The sequence below is a fragment of the Pseudophryne corroboree genome, chromosome 9 (genome assembly GCF_028390025.1).
Source record: "Pseudophryne corroboree isolate aPseCor3 chromosome 9, aPseCor3.hap2, whole genome shotgun sequence".
NCBI classification, from domain to species: Eukaryota; Metazoa; Chordata; class Amphibia; order Anura; family Myobatrachidae; genus Pseudophryne; species Pseudophryne corroboree.
The window spans coordinates 32744302-32769669 of record NC_086452.1 but is presented as its reverse complement, the minus strand read 5'-3'; the positions used below and the strand labels follow the sequence as shown (position 1 = coordinate 32769669).

General features: G+C 50.2%; 1 protein-coding gene across 1 annotated transcript in view; it reads right to left on the bottom strand.

The window, feature by feature from the left end:
• The window catches only part of GNG12 (G protein subunit gamma 12), a 293645-nt gene extending 271197 nt beyond the window's left edge, over window positions 1–22448 (bottom strand). Inside the window, exon 1 of the mRNA XM_063939125.1 lies at window positions 22311–22448. The gene's annotated coding sequence lies outside the window, so the exon portion shown is untranslated. The remainder of the gene's footprint in view (window positions 1–22310) is intronic.
• Window positions 22449–25368: the final 2920 nt, after the last annotated feature.

Sequence of the window (25368 nt, the reverse complement as noted above, 5' to 3'; positions counted from 1 at the left end):
CACAAAAAAACTTTGTAGCCGCTCTGCGATCCTTTCGTTCGCACTTCTGCTAAGCTAAAATACACTCCCAGTGGGAGGCGGCATAGCGTTTGCACGGCTGCTAAAAACTGCTAGCGAGCGATCAACTCGGAATAACCCCCATAGACTCCTTGGTCATTAAAACTGTTCCTGCATATTTTTATTGTGCAAATTGGGGTTTGGATTCAGTACATTATTTATTGTGAAAGGATTAATCTGTCAGAATCTTAGAAGACACTACCAGCCACAACCAAAAATGTAGGCCCTCATTCCGAGTTGTTCGCTCGGTATTTTTCATCGCATCGCAGTGAAAATCCGCTTAGTACGCATGCGCAATGTTCGCACTGCGACTGCGCCAAGTAACTTTACTATGAAGAAAGTATTTTTACTCACGGCTTTTTCTTCGCTCCGGCGATCGTAATGTGATTGACAGGAAATGGGTGTTACTGGGCGGAAACACGGCGTTTCAGGGGCGTGTGGCTGAAAACGCTACCGTTTCCGGAAAAAACGCAGGAGTGGCCGGGGAAACGGTGGGAGTGCCTGGGCGAACGCTGGGTGTGTTTGTGACGTCAACCAGGAACGACAAGCACTGAACTGATCGCACAGGCAGAGTAAGTCTGAAGCTACTCTGAAACTGCTAAGTAGTTAGTAATCGCAATATTGCGAATACATCGGTCGCAATTTTAAGAAGCTAAGATTCACTCCCAGTAGGCGGCGGCTTAGCGTGTGTAACTCTGCTAAATTCGCCTTGCGACCGATCAACTCGGAATGAGGGCCGTAGTTTCCACACTTTAATTGCCTCATCTGACGCAACCCAAAACTAAAAATTTTGTTTAGGGCATTATTATCTTTTAAAACACCCTTTTATCTCTATTTTGTAAATAACAATGGCCCTCATTCCGAGTTGTTCGCTCGCTAGCTGCTTTTAGCAGCATTGCACACGCTAAGCCGCCGCCTACTGGGAGTGAATCTTAGCTTAGCAGAATTGCGAATAGAAATTTCTTAGCAGTTTCTGAGTAGCTTGAGACTTACTCTTCCAGTACGATCAGTTCAGTCAGTTTCGTTCCTGGTTTGACGTCACAAACACACCCAGTGTTCGCCCAGACACTCCCCCGTGTCTCCAGATACTCCTGCGTTTTTTCCAGAAACGCCAGCGTTTTTTCACACAAACCCATAAAACGGTCAGTTTCCGCCCAGAAACACCCACTTCCTGTCAATCACACTACGATCAGCAGAACGATGAAAAATCTTCGTTAAGCCGTGAGTAAAATACCAAACTTTTGTGCTAATTTACTTGGTGCAGACGCACTGCGAACATTGCACATGCGCAGTTTGCGACTTATCGCACCGATGCGAAGAAAAAGAACGAGCGAACAACTCGGAATGAGGGCCAATGTGCATGATACTAAAATTATTTTAAGCAATTAAATATAATTAACTAAGGCCCTCATTCCGAGTTGTTCGCTTGCAAGCTGCTTTTAGCAGCTTTGCACACGCTAAGCCGCCGCCTACTGGTCTGGGAGTAAATCTTAGCTTATCAAAATTGCGAACAAAAGATTTGCAATATTGCGAAAAGACTTCTCTGTGCAGTTTCTGAGTAGCTCGAGACTTACTCTTCCAGTGCGATCAGTTCAGTGCTTGTCGTTCCTGGTTTGACGTCACAAACACACCCAGCGTTCGCCCAGACACTCCTCCGTTTCTCCAGCCACTCCCGCGTTTTTCCCAGAAACGGTAGCGTTTTTTTCGCACACACCCATAAAACGGCCAGTTTCCGCCCAGAAACACCCACTTCCTGTCAATCACATTACGATCACCAGAACGAAGAAAAAACCTCGTAATGCCGTGAGTAAAATTCCTAACTGCATAGCAAATTTACTTGGCGCAGTTACAGTGCGAACATTGCGCATGCGCAATTAGCGGAAAATCGCTGCGATGCGAAGAAATTTACCGAGCGAACAACTCGGAATGACCACCTAGGACATCTCACATGATAAGAGTAATAATCCCGGTTTTCTGCAAATAGCAGAGATACAATCATAGTTTATTTTGCTTACAACACACAGAGACTACAGTTAATGTTTATTCTCCTGTGTACATAATGAACAACAGTGACGTTCAAACTTCTATCAAACATACGTAGTACAGTATATATCATTTACATGCAATGTGATGTGCTGGCAATTATACCAATTTTACAGACACTACTTACATTTTCCAGGTCTATATATATAAACCAGAGCTGATTATTTTCTTTATTATTTATTATCTCCTATATAATTGCCCAGATCTGTCACTTTGTGACTGTGTGGCTAACGCTGGGCGGAGTCACAGAGTCAGTGGCTGGATGCAGGATGTGACAGGTGGCCGTCGGGAGCGGGCACTGTATGCTATGAAGATGATGGAGGTGGGGGGATTCCTGATTCCGCCGTCCCGGCCTCCGCTCTCCCCACTGATGAGCAGACGGTGCAGCTGAGGTCGCTCGTATCACTCATCTCCCCGCTGTCTGGAGGCAGCCCGTCCCCAGCGCACAGCCCGCTCCGGCCCCTCAGCCGCTACCACCTCCTCCGTCCTCCCCCACCTCACGCCCGGCGGCCTCGGACCGGCTTCTGCTGCTGCTGGCCTCACAAAATCTCTCGAGGACTGGGGGAGGCCACTGGGTCCACTTAAAGGTGACACGCGGCAGCTCCAGCACCAAGCTGAGAGAGCTCCCCTGACACTGCGTGCATGTACAGGGCTACTGCTATACATATATATGCACCCCCACCCGTGGCACCCCCGCAACAGCCCATCCCCCACCCACGGCACCCTCACACACCCCCTCCCCCACCCACAGGACTCCCGCAACCACCCCTCCCCCACCTGCGGCACACCCGCACCCACCCCTCCACCACCCGTGGCACCTCCAAAATGGCCCCTCCCTCACCCGCAGCAACCCCGCACCCGTGGCAACCCCACAACCGCCCCTCACCCACCCGCGGTGGCTCAGAACTCCCTTCCCCTCACCTTCCCGCGACACCTCCCCCACCCACGGTACCCCCACAACCGCCCCACCCTCGGTGGCACCGTACCCCCCCGCGGCACCCCCACAACCATCCCTCTCACACCCTCTCCCATCCGCGCCACCACCGAAACCGACCCTCCCCCACCCGCTGTGGCTCAGGACTTCCTCCCCCACCGCGGAACCCCTGCACCTGCCCCATCCCCACCTGCAACACCTCCGCAACCGCCCTCTCCCACCCGTGGCACCCCCACAACCACCCCTACCCCATCCGTGGCACCCCTGCAACCGCCTCTCCCGCGGTGGATCAGGACTCCCTCCCGCGTCACCCCTGCAACCGCCCCTCCCCCCACCCGCAGTGGCTCCGGACCCCACCCACGTCACCCCTACAACCGCCCCTCTCCCACCCACAGCAACCCCGCACCTGCCCCTCCCCCACCCGCGGTGGCTCAGGATTCCCTTCCCATCACCCTCCAGCGACACCTCCCTCACCCCCAAAACCTACCCCTCCCCCATCAGCGCCACCCCCGCACCCACCCCGCACCCACCAGCGGCACCCCGGCCCCTTCCCCACCTGCAGCAACCCTGCATCCGTGGCACCCCCGCAACCGCCCCTCCCCCACCCGCGGCACCCGCACAATCGACCCTCCTGCACTCCCCCTTCCGCACCACCCCCGCAACCGACCCTCCCCCACCCGTGGTGGCTCAAGACTCCCTCCCCCACCACGGTACCCCCGGCACCTGCCTTTCCCCCACCAGCAGCACCCCTGCACCCGCCCCACCTGCAGGAACCCCGCATTCATGGCACCCCCGCAACCACCCCTCCCCTACCCGCGGTGGCTCGGAACTCCCTTCTGCGGCACCCTCGGAAGCGCCTCTCCCCCACCTGCGGTGGCTCCGGACCCCTCCCCAACCTGCAGCACTTCCACACCTGCCCCTCCCCCATTTGCGGCACCCCCACAACCGCCCCTCTCCCACCTTCCCCTCCCCCACCCGCGGTGGCTTCGTACCCCCTCCCCCACCTGCGGCACCCCCACAACTGTCCCTCTCCCACCCGCAGCAACCCTGCACCTCCCCCTCCCCCATTACTGTTGTAAAGCGTTTTAGAGGGGTTGTAGTTACTGTAGATGGATGTTCTCAAAAGAAAATAAATATTTTGGGAGATTCCTGGAAGTGTCTTGTGTTTTGCATTATCTTTACCAAAGGCCAAGTGCTGCTGAGAATCCTGTGCTCAGGGAAGGGGGACACAAACATGAATCAATCCAGCGCACTCTGGGGGTCATCCCGACGCGCGTGCGCATTGAAGGCACAGAACTGACCCATTTGCACCGCTGCGATAAACAGCAGCGTGCGACTGGGTCGGAATGACCCCCTCTGTCATGAAAACTTCAGGATCTTGTTACTAAGAAATGGCGGCGGTGTTTAATCTGTCAACACAAAGTCAGTTCCTGTGTCCGCTCCTTTGTTTGGTGAAAGTTATCAACTGTTTACTTAATGAAGAGTTCTGTGTCCGCTCTCCGCAGGGCTGGGGTTCTGTGATGTTCTTCTCTAGGCTACAGATTCTGCAAAGAAATATTACAAGCAGCGCAGACCACCGTCATAAATCTTCAGGGTCTCTAGAATTAAAACCCACTATGTATGTACATCGCTCGCTATAAGCCACTCCAATGTATGCTTTTATTTCCACAGTTTAATTCCACAATACTCTCGCTTGCATTCTCCATTCATGGGCCCTCATTCCGAGTTGTTCGCTCGCAAGCTGCTTTTAGCAGCTTTGCACACGCTAAGCCGCCGCCTACTGGGAGTGAATCTTAGCATAGTAAAATTGCGAACGAAAGGTTAGCAGAATTGCGAATAGACACTTCTTAGCAGTTTCTGAGTAGCTCCAGACTTACTCGGCATCTGCGATCAGATCAGTGCTTGTCGTTCCTGGTTTGACGTCACAAACACACCCAGCGTTCGCCCAGACACTCCTCCGTTTCTTCAGCCACTCCCGCGTTTTTCCCAGAAACGGTAGCGTTTTTTCGCACACATCCATAAAACGGCCAGTTTCCGCCCAGAAACACCCACTTCCTGTCAATCACATTACGATCACCAGAACGAAGAAAAAACCTCGTAATGCCGTGAGTAAAATACCTAACTGCATGGCAAATTTACTTGGCGCAGTCGCACTGCGGACATTGCGCATGCGCATTAGCGACTAATCGCTCCGTTGCGAGAAAAAAATACAGAGCGAACAACTCGGAATGAGGGCCCTAGTGCATTGCACTGGTGTAGTGGACATGAGCACATCATGCTTGCTGCTTGGGGGCTTAATAGAATATTAAGCAACCGAGTTCGACATTCATTAGGTCGACCACTATTGGTCGACAGTGACTAGGTTGATACCTGAAATAGGTCGACACGGCCATTAGGTCAACATGGAAAATGGTCGACATGAGGTTTTTTTTTACTTTTATTGGTGTCGTTTTCTTTGTAAAGTGACGGGGAACCCCAATTAGTGCACCGTGTCCCCTCACATGGCTCACTTCGCTCAGCATGCTTCGGGCAAGGTGCCTCGCTCCGCCACCGCTGCGCTCGGCACAGGTTACTATTCCCAGTCGTAGTCCACGTGGATCGTAAAGTATGAAAAAGTTTAAAAATTAAGAAAATAAAAAAGGTGAAATACGCATGTCGACCTAGTACATGTCGACCTAGTACATGTCGACCAATAGTAGACCTAGACCATGTCGACCTTTTTCCATGTCGACCTAGTGACCATGTCGACCGAATGCATGTCGACCAATAGTGGTCGGCCTAAGTGTTGTCCACCTAATGACCGTATCCCCCCACTGCAGGGCCACTGGGATGGTAATGTACGAACAAGTCTTTCAATAAGAAAATCATGAAAAACTCATGTCTAACTTTTGGCCTGTCGACATTTTAAATGTCGGTATTTTGACCTTGTCTGTATTTGTAATGTTGGTATTTTGACCATGCCGGGATTTTGACTGTTGGACAATGGTTGTCAGTATTTTGAGCAAAGGGATTTTGATTGTACAGTAGGTAAATTGACTGCATCCCTTGTATATAACACATGTAACAGTGACAGGGAAGGTGGCCCCTCTCAGATCTGCGCCCCATAGCAGCTGTACTCCCTGCACCTATGGTAGCTACACCCTGTATATAACACATGTAACTGTGACAGGGAAGGTGGCCCCTCTCAGCTCTGGCCCCCATAGCAGCTGTACTCCCTGCACCTATGGTAGCTACACCCTGTATATAACACATGTAACTGTGACAGGGAAGGTGGCCCCTCTCAGCTCTGGGCCCCATAGCAGCTGCACTCCCTGCACCTATGGTAGCTACACCCTGTATATAACACATGTAACTGTGACAGGGAAGGTGGCCCCTCTCAGCTCTGGGCCCCATAGCAGCTGCACTGCCTGCACCTATGGTAGCTTCACCCTGTATATAACACATGTAACTGTGACAGGGAAGGTGGCCCCTCTCAGCTCTGGGCCCCATAGCAGCTGTTCTCCCTGCACCTATGGTAGCTACACCCTGTATATAACACATGTAACTGTGACAGGGAAGGTGGCCCTCTCAGCTCTGGGCCCCATAGCAGCTGCACTCCCTGCACCTATGGTAGCTACACCCTGTATATAACACATGTAACTGTGACAGGGAAGGTGGCCCCTCTCAGCTCTGGGCCCCATAGCAGCTGCACTGCCTGCACCTATGGTAGCTACACCCTGTATATAATACATATAACTGTGACAGGGAAGGTGGCCTCTCTCAGCTCTGGGCCCCATAGCAGCTGTTCTCCCTGTACCTATGGTAGCTACACCCTGTATATAACACATGTAACTGTGACAGGGAAGGTGGCCCTCTCAGCTCTGGGCCCCATAGCAGCTGCACTCCCTGCACCTATGGTAGCTACACCCTGTATATAACACATGTAACTGTGACAGGGAAGGTGGCCCCTCTCAGCTCTGGGCCCCATAGCAGCTGCACTCCCTGCACCTATGGTAGCTACACCCTGTATATAACACATGTAACTGTAACAGGGAAGGTGGCACCTCTCAGCTCTGGGCCCCATAGCAGCTGCACTCCCTGCACCTATGGCAGCTACACCCTGTATATAACACATGTAACTGTGACAGGGAAGGTGGCCCCTCTCAGCTCTGGGCCCCATAGCAGCTGCACTGCCTGCACCTATGGTAGCTACTCCCTGTATATAACACATATAACTGTGACAGGGAAGGTGGCCTCTCTCAGCTCTGGGCCCCATAGCAGCTGTTCTCCCTGTACCTATGGTAGCTACACCCTTTATATAACACATGTAACTGTGACAGGGAAGGTGGCCCCTCTCAGCTCTGGGCCCCATAGCCACTTCAATCCCTGCACTTATGGAAACTACACTCTTAAATGTAGACATACACCTCTGTCTGTGCTGGGTGGGCTATCAAGCTACATGTTGATGCCACAGCATCCACCTAATTCACATTTACCACAAAGAACCCTTGTCCCAACCCCGACTGGATGGAGCAAACCTTCCTTCCCACCCTTCCCTATAACCCCTCTTGGTGAGTGGCATAAAGGAGGGTTTGCGCTGCGGGGTGGCACTTTTCCACTTTCAGAAATGAGCCTCACAGTTGAGCTACGCCAGTTCCAGCACATCTAATCAGCTGATTTATTTAGTAAAGAAAATCTATATCAGTCTCTATGCGATACCTGTCTTAATTGAGTTATGAATACAAACTAATTTGCAGATGTAATGTATATCGGACGTAGTAGGAAAGAGATGCTCTGTTATATGCAGCTGGCGACGGATAATTACATATAAAGATCAGCTGGTGCTTTTAGGCTCAATAAAAGGAGGTCAGGTTGTGAGCAATGTAAAAGGAGAGAGACAGGCTTATTATGAAGCTATATGTACTTATTGGCAGACAACGTTGGTGTGTAGACAGACTTACACGTGATGAAAAGGACGCCTGTTCATGATGCATCTTTTACACCCAGTGTGGGGTCGGTGCAAGGGCCAATAGTAAGCTGCAAAAGTAAAAGCAGCGGGTAGCAGGACTATGGGGGTCATTCCGACCCGTTCGCACGCAGCGGTTCTTCGCTGTGGTGCAAACGGGTTGGAACTGCACTTGCGCGGCGCCTGCAATGCGTACGCGCGTTGTTGCCCAGCGACAGCCGTCGCTGGGCAGCGACCAGAAGAGAGAAGAAAGTGATCGCTAGCGCAATCGCAAGAAGATTGACAGCGAGGAGGCGTTCTGGGGCAGATACTCACCATTTTCCGGGCGTGGAGATCCGAACGCAGGCATGTCCAGGCGTTTGGGGTGCGGTTGTCTGACGTCAATTCCGGGACCTTCATCGCTGGATCCATCGCACAGGCACATCACCAAACAGCGACAGGATGGTGCGAAAATTTCTATCGCATGGGCGTTCGCAAGGTGATTGACAGGAAGAGGACGTTTGTGGGCGGTAACTGGCCGTTTCCTGGGAGTGTCAGGCGTGCCCAAGTGTTTTCAGGGAGGGTGTGTGACGTCAGCTCCGGCCCCGATCAGCCTGTTTGTATTGCACTGTAGGAGTAAGTATTGAGCTACGCACACACTGCACAGAATGGGAAAAACATTCAATGGTGAGTGTGGAGCGAACGGTTTTGCAGCTGCCCGCTGACTGAGGGTCATTTTCGCACAGCGTACACATGCAATCGCACACTTGCACAGCGGGTGATTTTCACTCCCACTGATCGCAGGACAGTGTCATTTGCAGCACAGCGATCACGTCTGAATTAGGCCCTTTGCCCATACAGTACAGATATTTGTCAGTGATTTGTAGATCACTTTCAGCTGAACAGATCTGCCAGTCCTGAAAGACTCATCTGTTTACTAGAAACGGTCTGCAGATCTGCTGGTTGTTGTCCATACATCCAGGGCTTCCATCAGAAATTGCGGGGCCCGGGACTGACAAAATAGGCAGGCTCCCCCCCAACTGTGGAGAAGTCAGCTTTACAATTGCGCCAGTTAATGTGTGTGTGTGTGTGTTTGTATAGCTATCTATCTATCTATCTATCTATCTATCTATCTATCTATCTATCTATCTATATACCATACTTACCTACTCTCCCGGATTCTGCGGGAGACACCCGGTTTTCGGGTAGTCCCCCGCAGCCCCCGGAAGAGTGGGCACCCCTCCCGCATTCTGCCCACTTTGTAGTGAAGTGGGCAGAATAGGGAGAATAACACCATAAAATCACGGACCCGGCGGGGGGCGGAGCCTAAGGAAGCGATCAGATGCTAATCGCGTCATTTTAGCCCCGCCCCTAACCAAATTTCATCCAATTACCGTCTTTTCCCGGTGGGTGGGCGGGGTCTGCTGATGTAATCAGCTTAGCTCCTCCCTCATCACCGCCCACCTGCTTCTCCTCTCCGGTCATCTCCCGGAGAGGAGAGTTAAAATATCGGTAAGTATGATATATACACACATACATACATGTGCCGCTGTCGGGAGGGCCCGGGATGCTGATGTCGCTACCTGCCCGCCTCTATCCCCGCTGTTCTGCTGCTCTCCTCCATCCTCCTGCAGCTGTATTGAAAACATCCCTCCCAAAATGGCCGCCGCCTCAGAGGAGACAGTATTTCAATATACTAGAGGGCTCCTCTAGTATCTTGAACAACTGTCTCCTCTGTGGCGGCGGCCATTTTGGGAGGGAAGTTTTCAATACAGCTGCTGGAGGGTCAGAGGAGAGCAGCAGAACAGCGTGGACGTCCGCGGAACGGCGGCGGGTGGACAGGTAGCTGCATGAGCATTCCGGGCCCTCCTCTCTCTGTCAGAGAGGCTGGGCCCGGGACAGCTGTGCCCCCGGCACCCCCCCTGATGGAGGCCATACATACACTAGCAATCTACTGTCCCAATTGATATGTGAAATTAAACATGTTGAAAAACCTGATTTAACAATCCCAATCGATTTGTGGCCGAAATCTGTGATCTGTGAACCCCGTACATTGCAGATTTACTGACACAGGGCTATTCAGAAATGGATGCAGATCCTGCATCCATCTGCTCACATACTGGGGGCCACTCAGCACAGGTCAAGGCCATCCAGCATGTGTGTTGCGTCGCCCCATGATGCGTTCGCAATATAATTGCAAACGCATCGATTAGAGGACGACCCCTGCCTGCATAGCCTGGCTGTGCTGGCAGGCGGTCAAGAACCATTTTTTTTTCTTGGAGCGGCAGCGTGTGACGTCACGCAGCTGTCCTGAACATGGTCTGGACACGCCTGCGTTGACCAGAATACGTCCACGAAATGCCGAAACGAGACGTCGCTGCGTATGAGCTAGGTGGTCATTATGGAAAATATCTACTGATTCAAGCTGTTCTGCAGCAGCTAATGTCCGCCGGTATCACGGATCAACTGCAATATGTCTCAAGCTTTGGACAAGAGCTGATCTGAGTGTCTTGTGATCTAGGCTTCGTATCTGGGCCAGGGAGCTGTACTTGCCCCCAGTCTCGGTCAGATATATAATTTGTATTATTGTAGGGAGTGAAGGACTAATGTATTCACTGGTAATGGAAGTGCAGGACGCTACAGGGTTTGTAAGTGGCTTCCTCTGGGCATGTGGGTGTAAGGAAAGCCCAATGCTATCTGGGTGAAGAAAGGCACGGGATGGCTTATTGTCTGATTCAATAAAGGAACTGCCGCCAGGGATCCCTGTTACGCCATCACAAATGGCATGCTCAATGCTAAAAGTGTTTTATTTGTAACGTCTGCCACGGATGAGCTCGATGGAGAACGAAATCAAATTGATCCCGTCCCTCAAGGGCAGAGTCAGTGTCATTGTAACGTTTGTAATCTATAAATAGAATAAAAGTAGAAAACAAATTATTCTCGAGATCCGTGGCTAAACGACATGCTGCGAATATATTTCAAGAGATAATAAACCATTTTATTCTTTAAAAAAAATTATGATTAGCGCTTATTTTTAAAGCGCCACAGTTTCCGCAGCGTTGTACAAGGCAAATACAAATAACGGAGAAACTGATTGATAAAACGATGATGTAGACCAGTGGTTCCCAAACTTGGGGTCTATGTACTTGGAGAGAGATAAAGCAGACAGATAAAGTACCAGCAAATCAGTTCCTAGCTGGGTTTTTTTCATACACAGCCTGTAGCATGGCAGTTAGGAGCTGATTGGTTGGTACTTTATCTCTCTCCACTTTATGGGCCTAATTCAGACCTGATCGCTAGCAGGCGATTTTTGCACTGCTGCGATCAGATAGTCGCCGCCTACAGGGGAGTGTATTTTAGTTGTGCAAGTGTGCGATCGCATTTGTAGCAGAGCTGCACAAACAGATTTTGTGCAGTCTCTGAGCAGCCGAGGACTTACTCAGCCGCTGCGAACACTTCAGCCTGTCCGGGACCGGAATTGACGTCATGAACCCTCCCTGCAAACGCTTGGACACGCCTGCGTTTTTCTAACCACTCCCAGAAAACGGTCCGTTGCCACCCACAAACGCCTTTTGCCTGTCAATCTTCTTGCGATCGCCTGTGCGAATGGATTCTTCGCACAAACCCATCGCTGAGCGGCGATCCGCTTTGTATCCATGCGTCGTGCCTGCGCATTGCGGTGCATACACATGCGCAGTTTAGACCTGATCGCCTGCTGTACGAAAACGCAGCCTTGCGATCAGGTCTGAATTGCCCACTATGTCTCGCCAAAGCTTAGTACATAGTATATGGAGGAGAGGGAACAGAGTTTGCGGTATATGGCGGGAGCAGTATATGGAGGAGGGGGTGTCTTGTATATAGGGGTTCTATATGGGGGTATGGGGGTGCAGTGTGTATATAGGGACAGTATATATTAAGGTGTATAGTGTACATATGGTGTGTGTTTGTGTGTCCTTTACCAACGCTGCTCCGTCGGCCATCCCCCAGTGGCTGGCAACAGTACCACAGAGGTGAGGAGCAACGTTAGTCATTTATACCGCTTTCACATCGCAAGCGCTAGTCGCACCCGGAAATTGTACACGAGCCCTTCCCGGGTGCGACCCGAATGAGACCCCTTTTAGACTGGCAACGTGATCCGTCAGTATGTCGCGTCGGGTTGCTGTCTGGGAACAGATGCAACGATGGCGTCATTGTGGGCGGGTGCAAAAGCGGCAATTGGAGATGAGATCATCACGCCGCCTCCTCCATACTTTGAACAGATCCCGGATCGCATTGACCCGGGTTAACCATTCACACCACACCTGACCCGTCAATAACCCGGAAATAGCCCTGTTTTATTCCTGGGTTGAAATACCGGGTCAGGCGACCCGGGAATTCGGGACTTACCCCTTTCACACCGCACATCGACAATATACCGGGTTATTTGTGCAGTGTGAAAGGGGAATTTGACACATATACAGTGTTGAAAGTAGGGTGGTACGGGGTGGTACAGAGTACCATTAAGAAATATGGTGGTTGTGCGCAGTACCACCAGCCCGGTGCCGCAGGGCGCAGGGTCTCTGTCCGCAATGAGCATGCAACCCCTGGCAACGAGCAAGAAACCCCTGGCAATGAGCATGTAGGGTGGTAAGTCCTACTAGAGGCATTTTGTGTGTATGCGGCACTGCAGTGGGCATTATGTGTGTGTTGACACTAGTGGGGCATTATATGTGTAAGCAGCACAGCAGGGTGCACTGTGTGTGTAAGCAGCACTACAGGGGGCATTACGTGTGTAAGCAGCACTAAAATGCCATAGTGGGGGCGCAAAATGTTGCGCCACTGCATGTATAGCGTTACCCAGAAATGCCAGGAACACTGGCGCCACCAGGAGAAGATGCAGAAAGCTGCATCTTTTGCCATGAAACCCATGGCAGATGTAACATGTGCAGAGAGAGTTAGATTTGGGTGGCCCTACACACATGCCGATTTGTTTGAAAGATATGAACGATCTCGTTCATAAATGAATGAGAACTCTTTCATATCTTTCAGTGTGGAAGCTCCAGCGATGAACGATGCGCGGCCCCGCGCTCGTTCATCGCTGGTCCCCCATCGGCTGTGCATGCAGGCCAATATGGACGATCTCGTCCATATTTGCCTGCACTTCAATGGAGCCGCGTGACGGGGGGAGTGAAGAAACTTCAATCCCCCCGTCACTGCCCCCTCGCCGCCGGGTCGCTCGTCGGCCGTATCCGCCGTCGGGCAGCTCGGCGGCGGATCGGCCAGTGTGTAGGGGCCTTTAGATTTGGGTGGGGTGTGTTCAAACTGAAATCTAAATTGCAGAGTAAAAATAAATCAGCCAGTATTTACCCTGCACAGAAGCAAAATAACCCACCCAAATCTAACTCTCTCTGCACATGTTATATCTGCCTCCCCTGCAGTGCACATGGTTTTGCCCAATTGCTAAAAAACTTGCTGCTGCGATCAACTCAGAATTACCCCCATGGTTTTGCCCAACCGCTAACAAGATTGCTGCTGCGATCAACTTGGAATTACCCCCATAATGTGTAATGGGCATTACGGTGTGTGGCATAATGTGTAATGGGCATTACAGTGTGTGGTATAATGTGTAATGGGCATTACGGTGTGTGGCATAATGTGTAATGGGCATTACAGTGTGTGGTATAATGTGTAATGGGCATTACGGTGTTTGGCATAATGTGTAAGGGGCCTTACAGTGTGTGGCATAATGTGGCCATGCCTCTATTGTCATGTAGACACTCTCCTTGTTTTGTGTGACCACGCCCCCTCATGACACGTGAGAACGCCCATTTTTACTCTCGGTATCACTAAGTAAAAAATTCTACTTGCACCACATATATATCTTTCCAAAAAGACTGGCACTTAGGAGGCTGTTGAGAATGTAAGATGTATTGCCCAAATATCAATGTTTTGGGGGTATAAGCCCCGTCCTCAGGCCCATATAGCAAACGAGGCTTATACCCCCGAAACATTGATATTGGGGCAACACATCTAACATTCTCAACAGTCTCCTGAGTCTTTTATTGGAAGGATATGTATCACTGGCCAGGATTTAACCATAAATGGAAACGAATGTATAGAAAATCCAGGCAATTTTGGAAATGAAAGGTTGTTATAAATGGCTGCCACAGCAAAAACCTACCTCTACCCCCTCTCTCTCTATATGCAGCAAGTGTGAAACAGTCACATCAATATTTGTAATGAATTAGCAGCAGGCTGTAACATCTCCCTGCATGATCACTTTCACTTTCATTTGGTTGTGTGGTGGCCTCTAGTGGCCACTGGCACACATAACAGAGGTGAAGAGCACCTTAGCCTTTTATTATATAGGAGTACCAGTTATTTATATAGCGCACACATATTCCGCAGCGTTTTACAGAGAATACGCCCCAGTGGAGCTTACAATTCCCACCACATATACACGCTAGGGTTCATTTTTTTTGGAGCCAATTAACCTACCAGTATATTTTTGTGGGAGGAAACCAGTGTACCTGGAGGAAAACCCTCACAAGCACGGGGAGAATATACAAACTCCACACAGGGCCATGGTGGGAATCAAACCCATGACCACAGTACTACAGGGCAGTAATGCTAACCATTACACCATCCGTGCTGTCCAAATGACTACGCTCCCTTACCTGTGCATGACCATTTTGCAGAATGGACAAATAGGGATATTGGGGATCTGATAAACATTTGTATGAGCAGGTATTAGCCTACATAACTAATATTCCTTTTTATTTGATGATTTATGTTTGGTATAAATTGTAACTTATGTCCGTACACTGAATAATGACAATAAATCCCAGTTATAAAGGGCATACATTAATAGCTGACACGTACATTGCTGTCAGCCCTGGCTGTCTATATGCAGATGAGAGCACATCCCACATCCTGAGGGGAAACAGCTTGTGTGTTAGTAAATCACAGTCATTACAGACCTCTCCGCCCTCACATTAGGGCCAGTGGAGAACGCTTCAAGTGTGATTCATGTCTCTGATAGCTGAGGACCTTTCAGTTGTTCGGACATTGCCACCAATAAGATTCCTAAATTAGCAGCAACAGAGAGGAGATTGAATTGTCTGTTTATATAACAAGTAAACGTGATAAGAGCAGGACTAACATTATACACAGCTGCCGAATCAGAAACATACAAACTGTGTAACTGTACATACATATACTGACTCTGTGTGTGTGTGTGTGTGTGTGTGTGTGTGTGTGTGTGTGTGTGTGTGTGTGTGTGTGTGTGTGTGTGTGTGTGTGTGTGTGTGTGTGTGTGTGTGTGTGTGTGTGTGTGTGTGTGTGTGTGTGTGTGATGTTACAGCCGGCTGTTGTTGTGCTGCCTGTGCAGCTTTCCAGGTATTGGCTTTAGGAGGCAAGAGTGGGCCCCCATCTCTATAGGGGCAGCACGGATGGTGTAATGGTTAGCATTACTGCCTCACTGCACTGAGGTCATGGGTTCCATTCCCACCATGGCCCTAACGGTGTGGAGTTTGTATATTCTCCCCGTACTTGCGTGTGTTTCCTCTGGGTACTCCGGTTTCCTCCCACAATCCCAAAATATACTGGTAGGTTAATTGGCTTCTGACAAAATTAACCCTAGTGTGAATGTGTGTGTATAAATGTGCTAGGGAATATAGAGTGTAAGCTCCACTGGGGCAGGGACTGATGCGAATGGCCAAATACTCTCTGTAAAGCACTGCGGAATATGTATGCGCTATATAAAAAGTAACATAGTAACTAAGGTTGAAAAAAGACAATTGTCCATCGAGTTCAACCTATTTGTGGTCTCCTATGCAGTCTTATTATAGGATTAGTTATTTTTATGTTAGGACTAGTTATATTAACTATAATGCGTGTCTATGCACCATAACCCTGAATATCTTTATCCAATAGGAATTTATCTAACCCATTCTTAAAGGTGATGACTGAGTCCGCCGTTACTACTCTCTCAGGCAGGGAATTCCAAACACGTATTGTCCTTACTGTGAAAAAACCTTTTCGCTTCAATGTGCAGAAACTCCTCTCCTCTAACCTAAGCGAGTGACCACGTGTCCTCTGTGCTGATCTTATAGAAAACAGGTCCCTCCCGAGCTCTGTGTATTGACCCCTTATATATTTGTAGATGTTGATCATGTCCCCTCTTAGTCTCCTCTTTATCTATCTATCTATCTATCTATCTATCTATCTATCTATCTATCTATCTATCTATCTATCTATCTATCTATCTATCTGTTCAACCAAAAGATTAAAACTGTTGACAGGTGAAGTGATTAATATTGATTCTCTCATTAGAATACCACCTGTCAAGCGGTGCGATATATTAGTCAGCAAGTGAATACTCAGTTCTTGAAGTTGGCCTGTCACCCCTATCCTGTCCCTGTCATTTCTGTCCTGGCCCCGTCGCCCCTGTCCTGGCCCCGTCACCCCTTTTCTGACCCTGTCACCCCTGTCCTGGCCCCGTCAACCCTGTTCTGACCCTGTCACCCCTGTCCTGGCCCTGTTACTGCATACCCTCCAACTACCTTTTTGCCAGGTACAGTACCCGCAGCGCCTCCAGACCTCTCCCCAATGCACCACACCTCCGCACCTTCCCCTCCACCACATGCGGCACTCCACCCCTCCCCCACATGCTGTGCCTCCAGATCCCCTACACCACCCGCGGCTCCCACTCCTCCGCCCCTTCACCACCCACAGCACCTCCAGGCCCCCTCCACCATCCACCCCCTTTATATGTCTCCCCCCACACCTGCCCCCCTCCACCCGCGGCATCTGCAGACACCCTCCTCCATCCGCGGTCCAACCCTCCCCCACCAATGTCACCACCGCACCTGCCCCTCCACCACCAGCAGCACCTCCGGACCTCCTTCCCTATGCGCCGCACCACCCGTACCTGCCCCTCCCCTACCCATGGCGCCTGCGGACCCCTACCCCACCCCCGGCACTCCCGCCCCTTCCCATCCCACAGCACCTCCGGAACCCTTCACCCATCCACAACATCCCCACACCTGCCCCTCTCCCACCCATGGCACCCCTGCCCCTCCCCCACCTGCAGTGCCTCCGGACCCCTCCCCAATCTGCATCCCCCACTCCTCTGCCCCTCCCCCACCCGCAGCACCTCACGACTCTTCCACATCCGGGCCCCACCCCCACTTCCGCCCCCCCTCCACCTGCAGCATCTACAGACACCATCCGCAGTCCCCCCCGCACCCGCTACATTCTGTACATCGTGCCCTGCAGGTGCTGTTCACGCCGTCGCAAGGGGCTGCGCCTCCTTCACCATCGCACGCCCTTTCATTGTGCAATATTTAACCACTAACAAAGGAATGCAGGTAATACTTTATATAATACAAATATTGAACCCCAGAAAGGCATGCAAGGGTTAAGGGGGCGTAGCCCCTTGCGATGGTGTGATGAGCGCCCGTAGGGCGCGATGAAGCACCTGGTATATATATATATATCTCCTATATATATATATATATATATATACATACAGAGTGTGTGTGTGTGTATATAAATATATATATATATATATATATATATAGAAAGAGAGAGAGAGAGAGAGAGCTTTACATACATATATGGATATATATGTTTACTACATTTTAATTTGCTTCCTTTATATTTTTAGAAACTAGAAAAAAAACAGGTCTCAAGGACTGATGCATTTGCAATTCCATATCTGTAGACAGATCACTGAGTGGCAGGGGAAAAACTAATTCCGGGACAAAACAAGCAATTATCTGTGTAATTGAAAGTAAATGAGCGTCCGCAGGAGTGGATTACTGCATTCAGTGTTGTGCCTGGAATATGGGCACTTGGAGCACACAGAGGTCTGGATGGTGGAGAGGATGGCTGGTACACCTGGGTCCTCAGACCATCTGTCACCTATGCCTGGGCACAGACAGAGATGGCGCTCTTACATATCTGCTGTCTGCTGTTGCCCAGTCTTGTCTTATTACTGTTATATTACTGTGTTTGCTCCCAAATGTAAGCGCAACAGAGTATTCTGGCGCTAGGTCAGTAAATGTGAAAAATAATGAATCTTTTTGCTTTTTCGTGCTGCAGCTTTTACCAGAAATGGATACTGTTCTAATTATTTAAAGGAAGCATTTAATTCTGGAATTCCCTGTTAACTTGAACTGGACATTAGGCAGGCCTGATTCAGACCTGTCCGCATCAGCGGCCTGCAGCTCAGTTTTTACCTATAATAGCAAACTGCGCATGCGCAGAGGGCGCATTGCGGCTGCGCAGGCTCACACGTTGTGGGCACATCCCAGAAGGATGCAGCCGTTATGTGATTGACTACGGTGGGCATTTGCGGAGCAGTGAAGCAGCGTGGGGGGCTGCATGAACGGGGGTGCGCCGTGACCATTTTCAGGGCAGCTGTGTGACATCATATGCAGCTGCTCTGATTAAACAAATGGCTATCAACCGATTGACAGCGCAGGCAGGGGGCGCGCGCATGTCACAGGGGGTCACACAGACGCGACGCACGGCGCGTGCCATGAGTCAGGGGGACGTGGACTCGCAGCACTCCCCCAATTCCATGGAGATGCACTCTTTGGGTGGGGGGCAGCTATACCTTATCCATTTCGGCCTTATCCATTTTCTTTCCTATCGGTTGATAGGACTTTTCAATGGGACCTCTTGGACAAGTGGTCCGGGTCCCATTTACAAATGCATCAAAGGATCGCCCTGTCTCCCAGGACCAGGGTATCTCTCCTGTGGTGGCTGAACAGTGCTCACCTTCTAGAGGGTCGCAGGTTCGGCATTCAGGACTGGGTCCTGGTAACCACGGACGCAAGCCTCCGAGGCTGGGGAGCAGTGGCACTGGGAAGAAATTTCCAAGGTCTCTGGTCAAGCCTGGAGACTTGTCTCCACATCAACGTCCTGGAGTTGAGGGCCATATACAGCGCCCTGCGTCAAGCGGAGTACTTACTTCGGAGAAGACCGGTTCTGATTCAGTCAGACAATGTCACGGCAGTGGCTCATATAAACCGCCAAGGCGGAACAAGGAGCAGAGTGGCCATGGCAGAAGCGACCAGGATTCTACGCTGGGCGGAAGGCCATGTAAGCGTGCTGTCAGCAGTTTTCATCCCGGGGGTGGACAACTGGGAGGCGGACTTCCTCAGCAGGCACGACCTGCATCCGGGGGAGTGGGGACTTCATCAAGAAGTCTTTGCACAGATCGCGGATCGGTGGGGCCTGCCTCAAATAGACATGATGGCGTCCCGTCTCAACAAAAAGCTAAAGCGGTATTGCGCCAGGTCAAGGGACCCTCAGGCGGTAGCGGTAGACGCTCTGGTGAAACCTTGGGTGTTCAGATCGGTCTATGTGTTTCCTTCTCTTCCTCTCATACCCAAGGTGTTGAGAATTGTAAGAATAAGCAGGGACAGAACAATCCTCATTGTTCCAGATTGGCCACGGAGGGCTTGGTATCCGGAACTACAAGAGTTGCTCACAGAAGATCCGTGGCCTCTTCCTCTAAGGCAGGACCTGCTGCAGCAGGGGCCCTGTCTGTTCCAAGACTTACCGCGGCTGCGTTTGACGGAATGGCGGTTGAACGCCGGATCCTAGCGGAAAAAGGAATTCCGGATGAAGTCATTCCTACCCTGATCAAGGTTAGGAAAGACGTGACGTTGAAACATTATCACCGTATATGGCGGAAATATGTTTCTTGGTGTGAGGCCAGAGCTGCTCCTACGGAGGAGTTCCATTTGGGCCGTCTACTTCACTTCCTTCAAACAGGAGTGACCTTGGGCCTAAAATTAGGGTCCATAAAGGTCCAGATTTCGGCCTTATCCATTTTCTTTCAAAGAGAATTAGCCTCTCTTCCTGAGGTACAGACTTTTGTGAAGGGGTTGCTGCATATTCAGCCTCCCTTTGTGCCTCCGGTGGCGCCTTGGGATCTTAACGTGGTGTTATGTTTCCTCAAGTCACCTTGGTTTGAACCACTTAAAACTGTGGAGTTGAAATACCTCACGTGGAAAGTGGTCATGTTGTTGGCGTTAGCTTCGGCGAGACGTGTTTCAGAATTGGCGGCTTTATCGCATAAAAGCCCATACTTGGTTTTTCACGTGGATAGGGCAGAGTTGAGGACTCGTCCTCACTTTCTGCCAAAAGTGGTCTCATTTTTTCATGTGAACCAACCTATTGTCGTGCCTGTGGCTACACGGAACTTGGAGGATTCCGAGTCCTTGGATGTAGTCAGGGCTTTGAAGATTTATGTGACCAGAACGGCTAGAATCAGGAAGACTGAAGCTTTGTTTGTTCTGTATGCGGCCAACAAGGTTGGCGCTCCTGCTTCAAAGCAGACTATTGCTCGCTGGATCTGTAACACGATTCAGCAGGCGCATTCTATGGCAGGATTGCCGTTACCGAGATCGGTTAAGGCCCACTCCACTAGGAAAGTGGGCTCTTGGGCGGCTGCCCGAGGGGTCTCGGCATTACAGTTGTGCCGAGCAGCTACTTGGTCGGGGACAAACACCTTTTCAAAGTTCTATAAGTTTGATACCCTGGCTGAGGAGGACCTCCTGTTTGCTCAATCGGTGCTGCAGAGTCATCCGCACTCTCCCGCCCATTTGGGAGCTTTGGTATAATCCCCATGGTCCTTACGGAGTCCCAGCATCCTCAAGGACGTTAGAGAAAATAAGATTTTACTTACCGGTAAATCTATTTCTCGTAGTCCGTAGAGGATGCTGGGCGCCCGTCCCAAGTGCGGACTTCTTTTGCAAGACTTGTATATAGTTGTTGCTTACACAAGGGTTATGTTATAGTTTTCGGTGATACCGTGGCTATGTTGTTGTTCATACTGTTAACTGGGTAGTTTATCACAAGTTATACGGTGTGATTGGTGTGGCAGGTATGAATCTCGCCCTTAGATTTACAAAAATCCTTCCTCGTACTGTCCATCTCCTCTGGGCACAGTCTCCCTAACTGAGGTCTGGAGGAGGGTCATAGAGGGAGGAGCCAGTGCACACCCAGAATCCAAAGCTTTCTTAAAGTGCCCTATCTCCTGCGGAGCCCGTCTATTCCCCATGGTCCTTACGGAGTCCCAGCATCCTCTACGGACTACGAGAAATAGATTTACCGGTAAGTAAAATCTTATTTTTTCTCACAAAACAAAAAAGAATGGGATGATTTTTGACCGATGGTTATTCAATTAAAGCACATTTTTTTCAGGAGAGAAATGTCCCATTTTTGTGCGCTAACACATGGGATACGAGATAAGGAGCCAGACCCATGTGTTATCATCGGCTCTGAGCGCTCCTTATTGTGGATTATCCCGCCAGAATGCCGGCAGCGAGGCGAGCATTAAGAGTCCTCTTGCGGGCTCTCTGCACTCGCCACGCTGCAGGCTCGGTGAACACCCACGAGTGGAAATAGCCCTGGTGCGCCGGGATTCCGGCTGTCGTCATTGTCGGCTGTCAGGATTTCGGTATCGGTATCCTGAACGCCGGGATCCAAACAGCCGGCATTTTAACTGCAACCCATATATATCAGTATATATGTATACCTCCCAACTTCAGCCTCTATGGAGTCAGGACTTGCCCTGACCAAAAAGGGGATGGGGCCTCGGGAGCGGTGGGTGGGGCCTCAGGTGGAGGGGTGATGCCTAGCACAGCAAACCCCGTTTTCAGCATTTTGGAGGTGTGCCCAGCGCTTCCTGAGCAGTCCCCGGCTAACCCTCTCTGCACTGTAACATGCTATACACATGCGCACGGCATCTATTCAGTAATTAGCAGCGGCGATCGCTGTCTCTCCCAATCTCTCCACCACCCCGCCCACTGCGGCCTGCGGGTGTGATAGTGGAACAGTGTCCAATTAGTGGGACTGTCCCGCTGTATTCGGGACAGTTGGGAGGTATATATATATATATATATATATATACTCCCAGGTACGGCAGCACTCAGATGTAGAATACGTTTAAGGCAGAATATACAACGTTTTGGAGAACTTTATTACCACTCCGTCATCACGGACCTGATGACGGAGTGGTAATAAAGTTCTCCGAAACGTTGTATATTCTGCCTTAAACGTATTCTACATCTGAGTGCTGCCGTACCTGGGAGTATGCTATGGGCCTATTTGGGCACCTAGGAGGGCACCGGAGCCATTGTATCTATTATTGGGAGTGCTGCCCTAATTGCAGATTTATATCTATATATATATATATATATATATATATATATATATATATATATAAAGCTTGGCAGAGGTGCGGCACATTTCTTCAAAAAAAGACTCACAGACACCCAGGTCAGTAGTTTCAACGTTTCAATCCCCACAGGATTTTTGTCAAGAATACAGACAGTGCAAAAACAATCTTACCTTATACCCCCCGAAATACAAGTGGACATGCACAGATTGGCCGCGTTCTCCAGCGCGGGAGCCCGACCCGGTAACTCGCGCGGGAACATGACGTCAGCGCGCACAGGCCCGCCGCACGTCTGGTCGTCATGGCAGCGTCTAAACAGAAAGTACACAGACTTGCTCCTAAGTTCAGGTGCGATACGTCAGCACACAATCACGGCTAGTACTGGTTGTCATAGTAACATGGTAAACTCACACTGATATATTAGGCATAGTATAAGCAATTCGTAACGCCTGCATAATTTTACACTGCCAATACAGTACAATAGAAATGACATCACCTTATAAACAAACAGCAGATGCCACCAGTTTAAAAGACGTAAACTTAATAATACATAATAATTCCAAAAGCGTAATATGGCAAAAGGCAAGACTATGAAATAGAGGACTCGTGACGGAGTGGTAATAAAGTTCTCGGAAACGTTGTATATTCTGCCTTAAACGTATTCTACATCTGAGTGCCGCCGTACCTGGGAGTATGCTGTGGGCCTATTTGGGCACCTAGGAGGGCACCGGAGCCGTTGTATCTATTATTTGGAGTGCTGCCCTAATTGCAGATTTATATATATATATATATATATATATATATATAATATGGGGATAATGAATGGCACTCAAGGGACCATTTATTTAGAATGCAAAGAAATAGTCTACGTTTCGGAGACCTTTAATCTCCGTCGTCCTGGCGATGGAGATTAAAGGTCTCAGAAACGTAGACCATTTCTTGCATTCTAAATAAGTTGTCCTTTAAGTGCCGTTCATTATCCCCGTACTGGATCCCCTTGATGAAGTCCTTTGCATTGCGACAAAACGCGTCGGGAGTTACCCTGGACCCTCTTTTGATGGACAGATAAGCTTTTATATCTATTGTTTCTTGTACGTGTGATACCTGCTCGTTTTAAACCGTGGTTTAATTTATGTACTAAAGTAAATGTGAAGGGAGATATCCTGGACCCTATTTTTATGGATAGATAAGCTTCTATATCATTGCGGTCCGGACAATGCAGGCAAGTCTGAACCGTTGCTGGGGCGGGCCGCAGCGGCTGTGTGATGTCACATGCAGTCGCTGCAACCCAAAACATGGCGGGTAGCCGGAGTGGGGTAGAGCTTAACATGCGGGGTGGACTAACCCTGTGCTGGGCATCCCCCGGGGGTTCACTACGGCTGGCCGGCAGTCGGGCTCCCGGCGACCAGCATCCCGGCGCCGGGAGCCCGACCGCCGGCTTACCGACAGCTTGGCGAGCGCAAATGAGCCCCTTGCGGGCTCGCTGCGCTCGCCACGCTACGGGCACGGTGGCGCGCTACGCGCGCCACACTATTTTATTCTCCCTCTATGGGGGTCGTGGACCCCCACGAGGGAAAATAATTGTCGGTATGCCGGCTGTCGGCCTCCCGGCGCCGGTATACTGAGCGCCGGGAGGCCGACCGCCGGCAAACAGAAGACCACCCATCCCCCGGCATGTCAGAGATTCTGGGGGTAATTCAGATCTGATCAGCGGTTTTTGCTGCCCTGCGATCAGACAGACGCCGCCTATAGGATGAGTGTATTTTTGCTGTGCAAGTGTAGCAGAGCTGCACAAACTGATTTTGTGCAGTCTCTGCGCAGCCCAGGACTTACTCAGTCGCTGCGGTCAGATCAAGCTGTTCTGGCCCGGAATTGACGTCAGACACCCGCCCTGCAAACGCTTGTACACGCCTGCGTTTTTCCAGACACTCCCTGAAACCGGTCAGTTGCCACCCCCTTCCTGTCAATCTCCTTGCGAACGCCTGTGCGAATGGATCCTTCGCACAATCCCGAAGCAGGGCGCCGATCCCTGTTGCAGTGGTGCGATGCGCCGTCGCAGTACGGCTGTGACGCATGCGCAGTTCGGGTCTGATCGAAAGCACAGCAGCAATCAATCTGAATTAGGCCCTTAATGCGCTGACGTTTTTAACCTTTATTGGACCTTTATCAAAGATAAATTAATAACAAACAATGCTCAAGCAGACAGAAGTAGTAACATGTGCACATAATTACATCTTCTGTCTGGTGTTCGGTCCCGGCCAGCCTCAATTACGTCATCCAATAGCACATCTGCAGGGAACACAGGCACAGGCTCACCACGCATATTGCTCACTGGCCATCAACACTGCTCGGAACCAGGTCACAGGGCTCAGAGAATCCTGCGTTTGCCACTGAGCCTTATAATGTGACCACACTGATTACACAATCTATTAATTTATAACAGAGGAGAACTCGCTGGCTGTCCAGCTCTGGTAGAACTACAAGAATCAGCCAAGGTTTACATTTCACAACAGCTGGAGAACAATGGGGGGTCATTCCGAACTGATCGCACGCTGCCGATTTTCGCTGCGCCGGGATCAGGTCTCTACTGCACATGCGTATGCACTGCAATGCGCACGTGCGTCGTATGGGTACAAAGCGGATCGTTGTTGAGCTATGGATTTAACGAAGAATCCATTCTCACAGCCGATCGCAAGAAGATTGACAGGAAGAAGGCGTTTATGGGTGTCAACTGACCGTTTTCTGGGAGTGGTAGGGAAACGCAGGCGTGTCCGGGCGTTTGGAGAGCGGGTGTGTGACGTCAATTCCGGCACCAAAAAGACTGAAGTGATCGCAAGCGCTGAGTAAGTTCAGAGCTACTCTGAAACTGCAAAAAACTTTTCCGTCCCGCTCGGCTGCACAGGCGTTCGCACACTTGCAAAGCGAAAATACACTCCTCCGTGGGCGGCGACTATGCATTTGCGCGGCTGCTAAAAACAGAATACACACAATACAAAAAATGTTTTGCTTCACATTGTGGACCTCAAATCTCCTGTATAAACATCTGTAATAATTTAAGTAGTTACAGATTGTATCTGATTAACTGTCTGGGAAAGAGGATGTAGCATGTGCAAGTTGAGTGAAAGAAATAAACAGAAGATATGACCAGTGAGAGGTCCTTAATGAGGATTACGAACAGATCGTACTTGTAATACAATGTTTGTACAGCAGGTGGCAGCACAAAAAAATCTA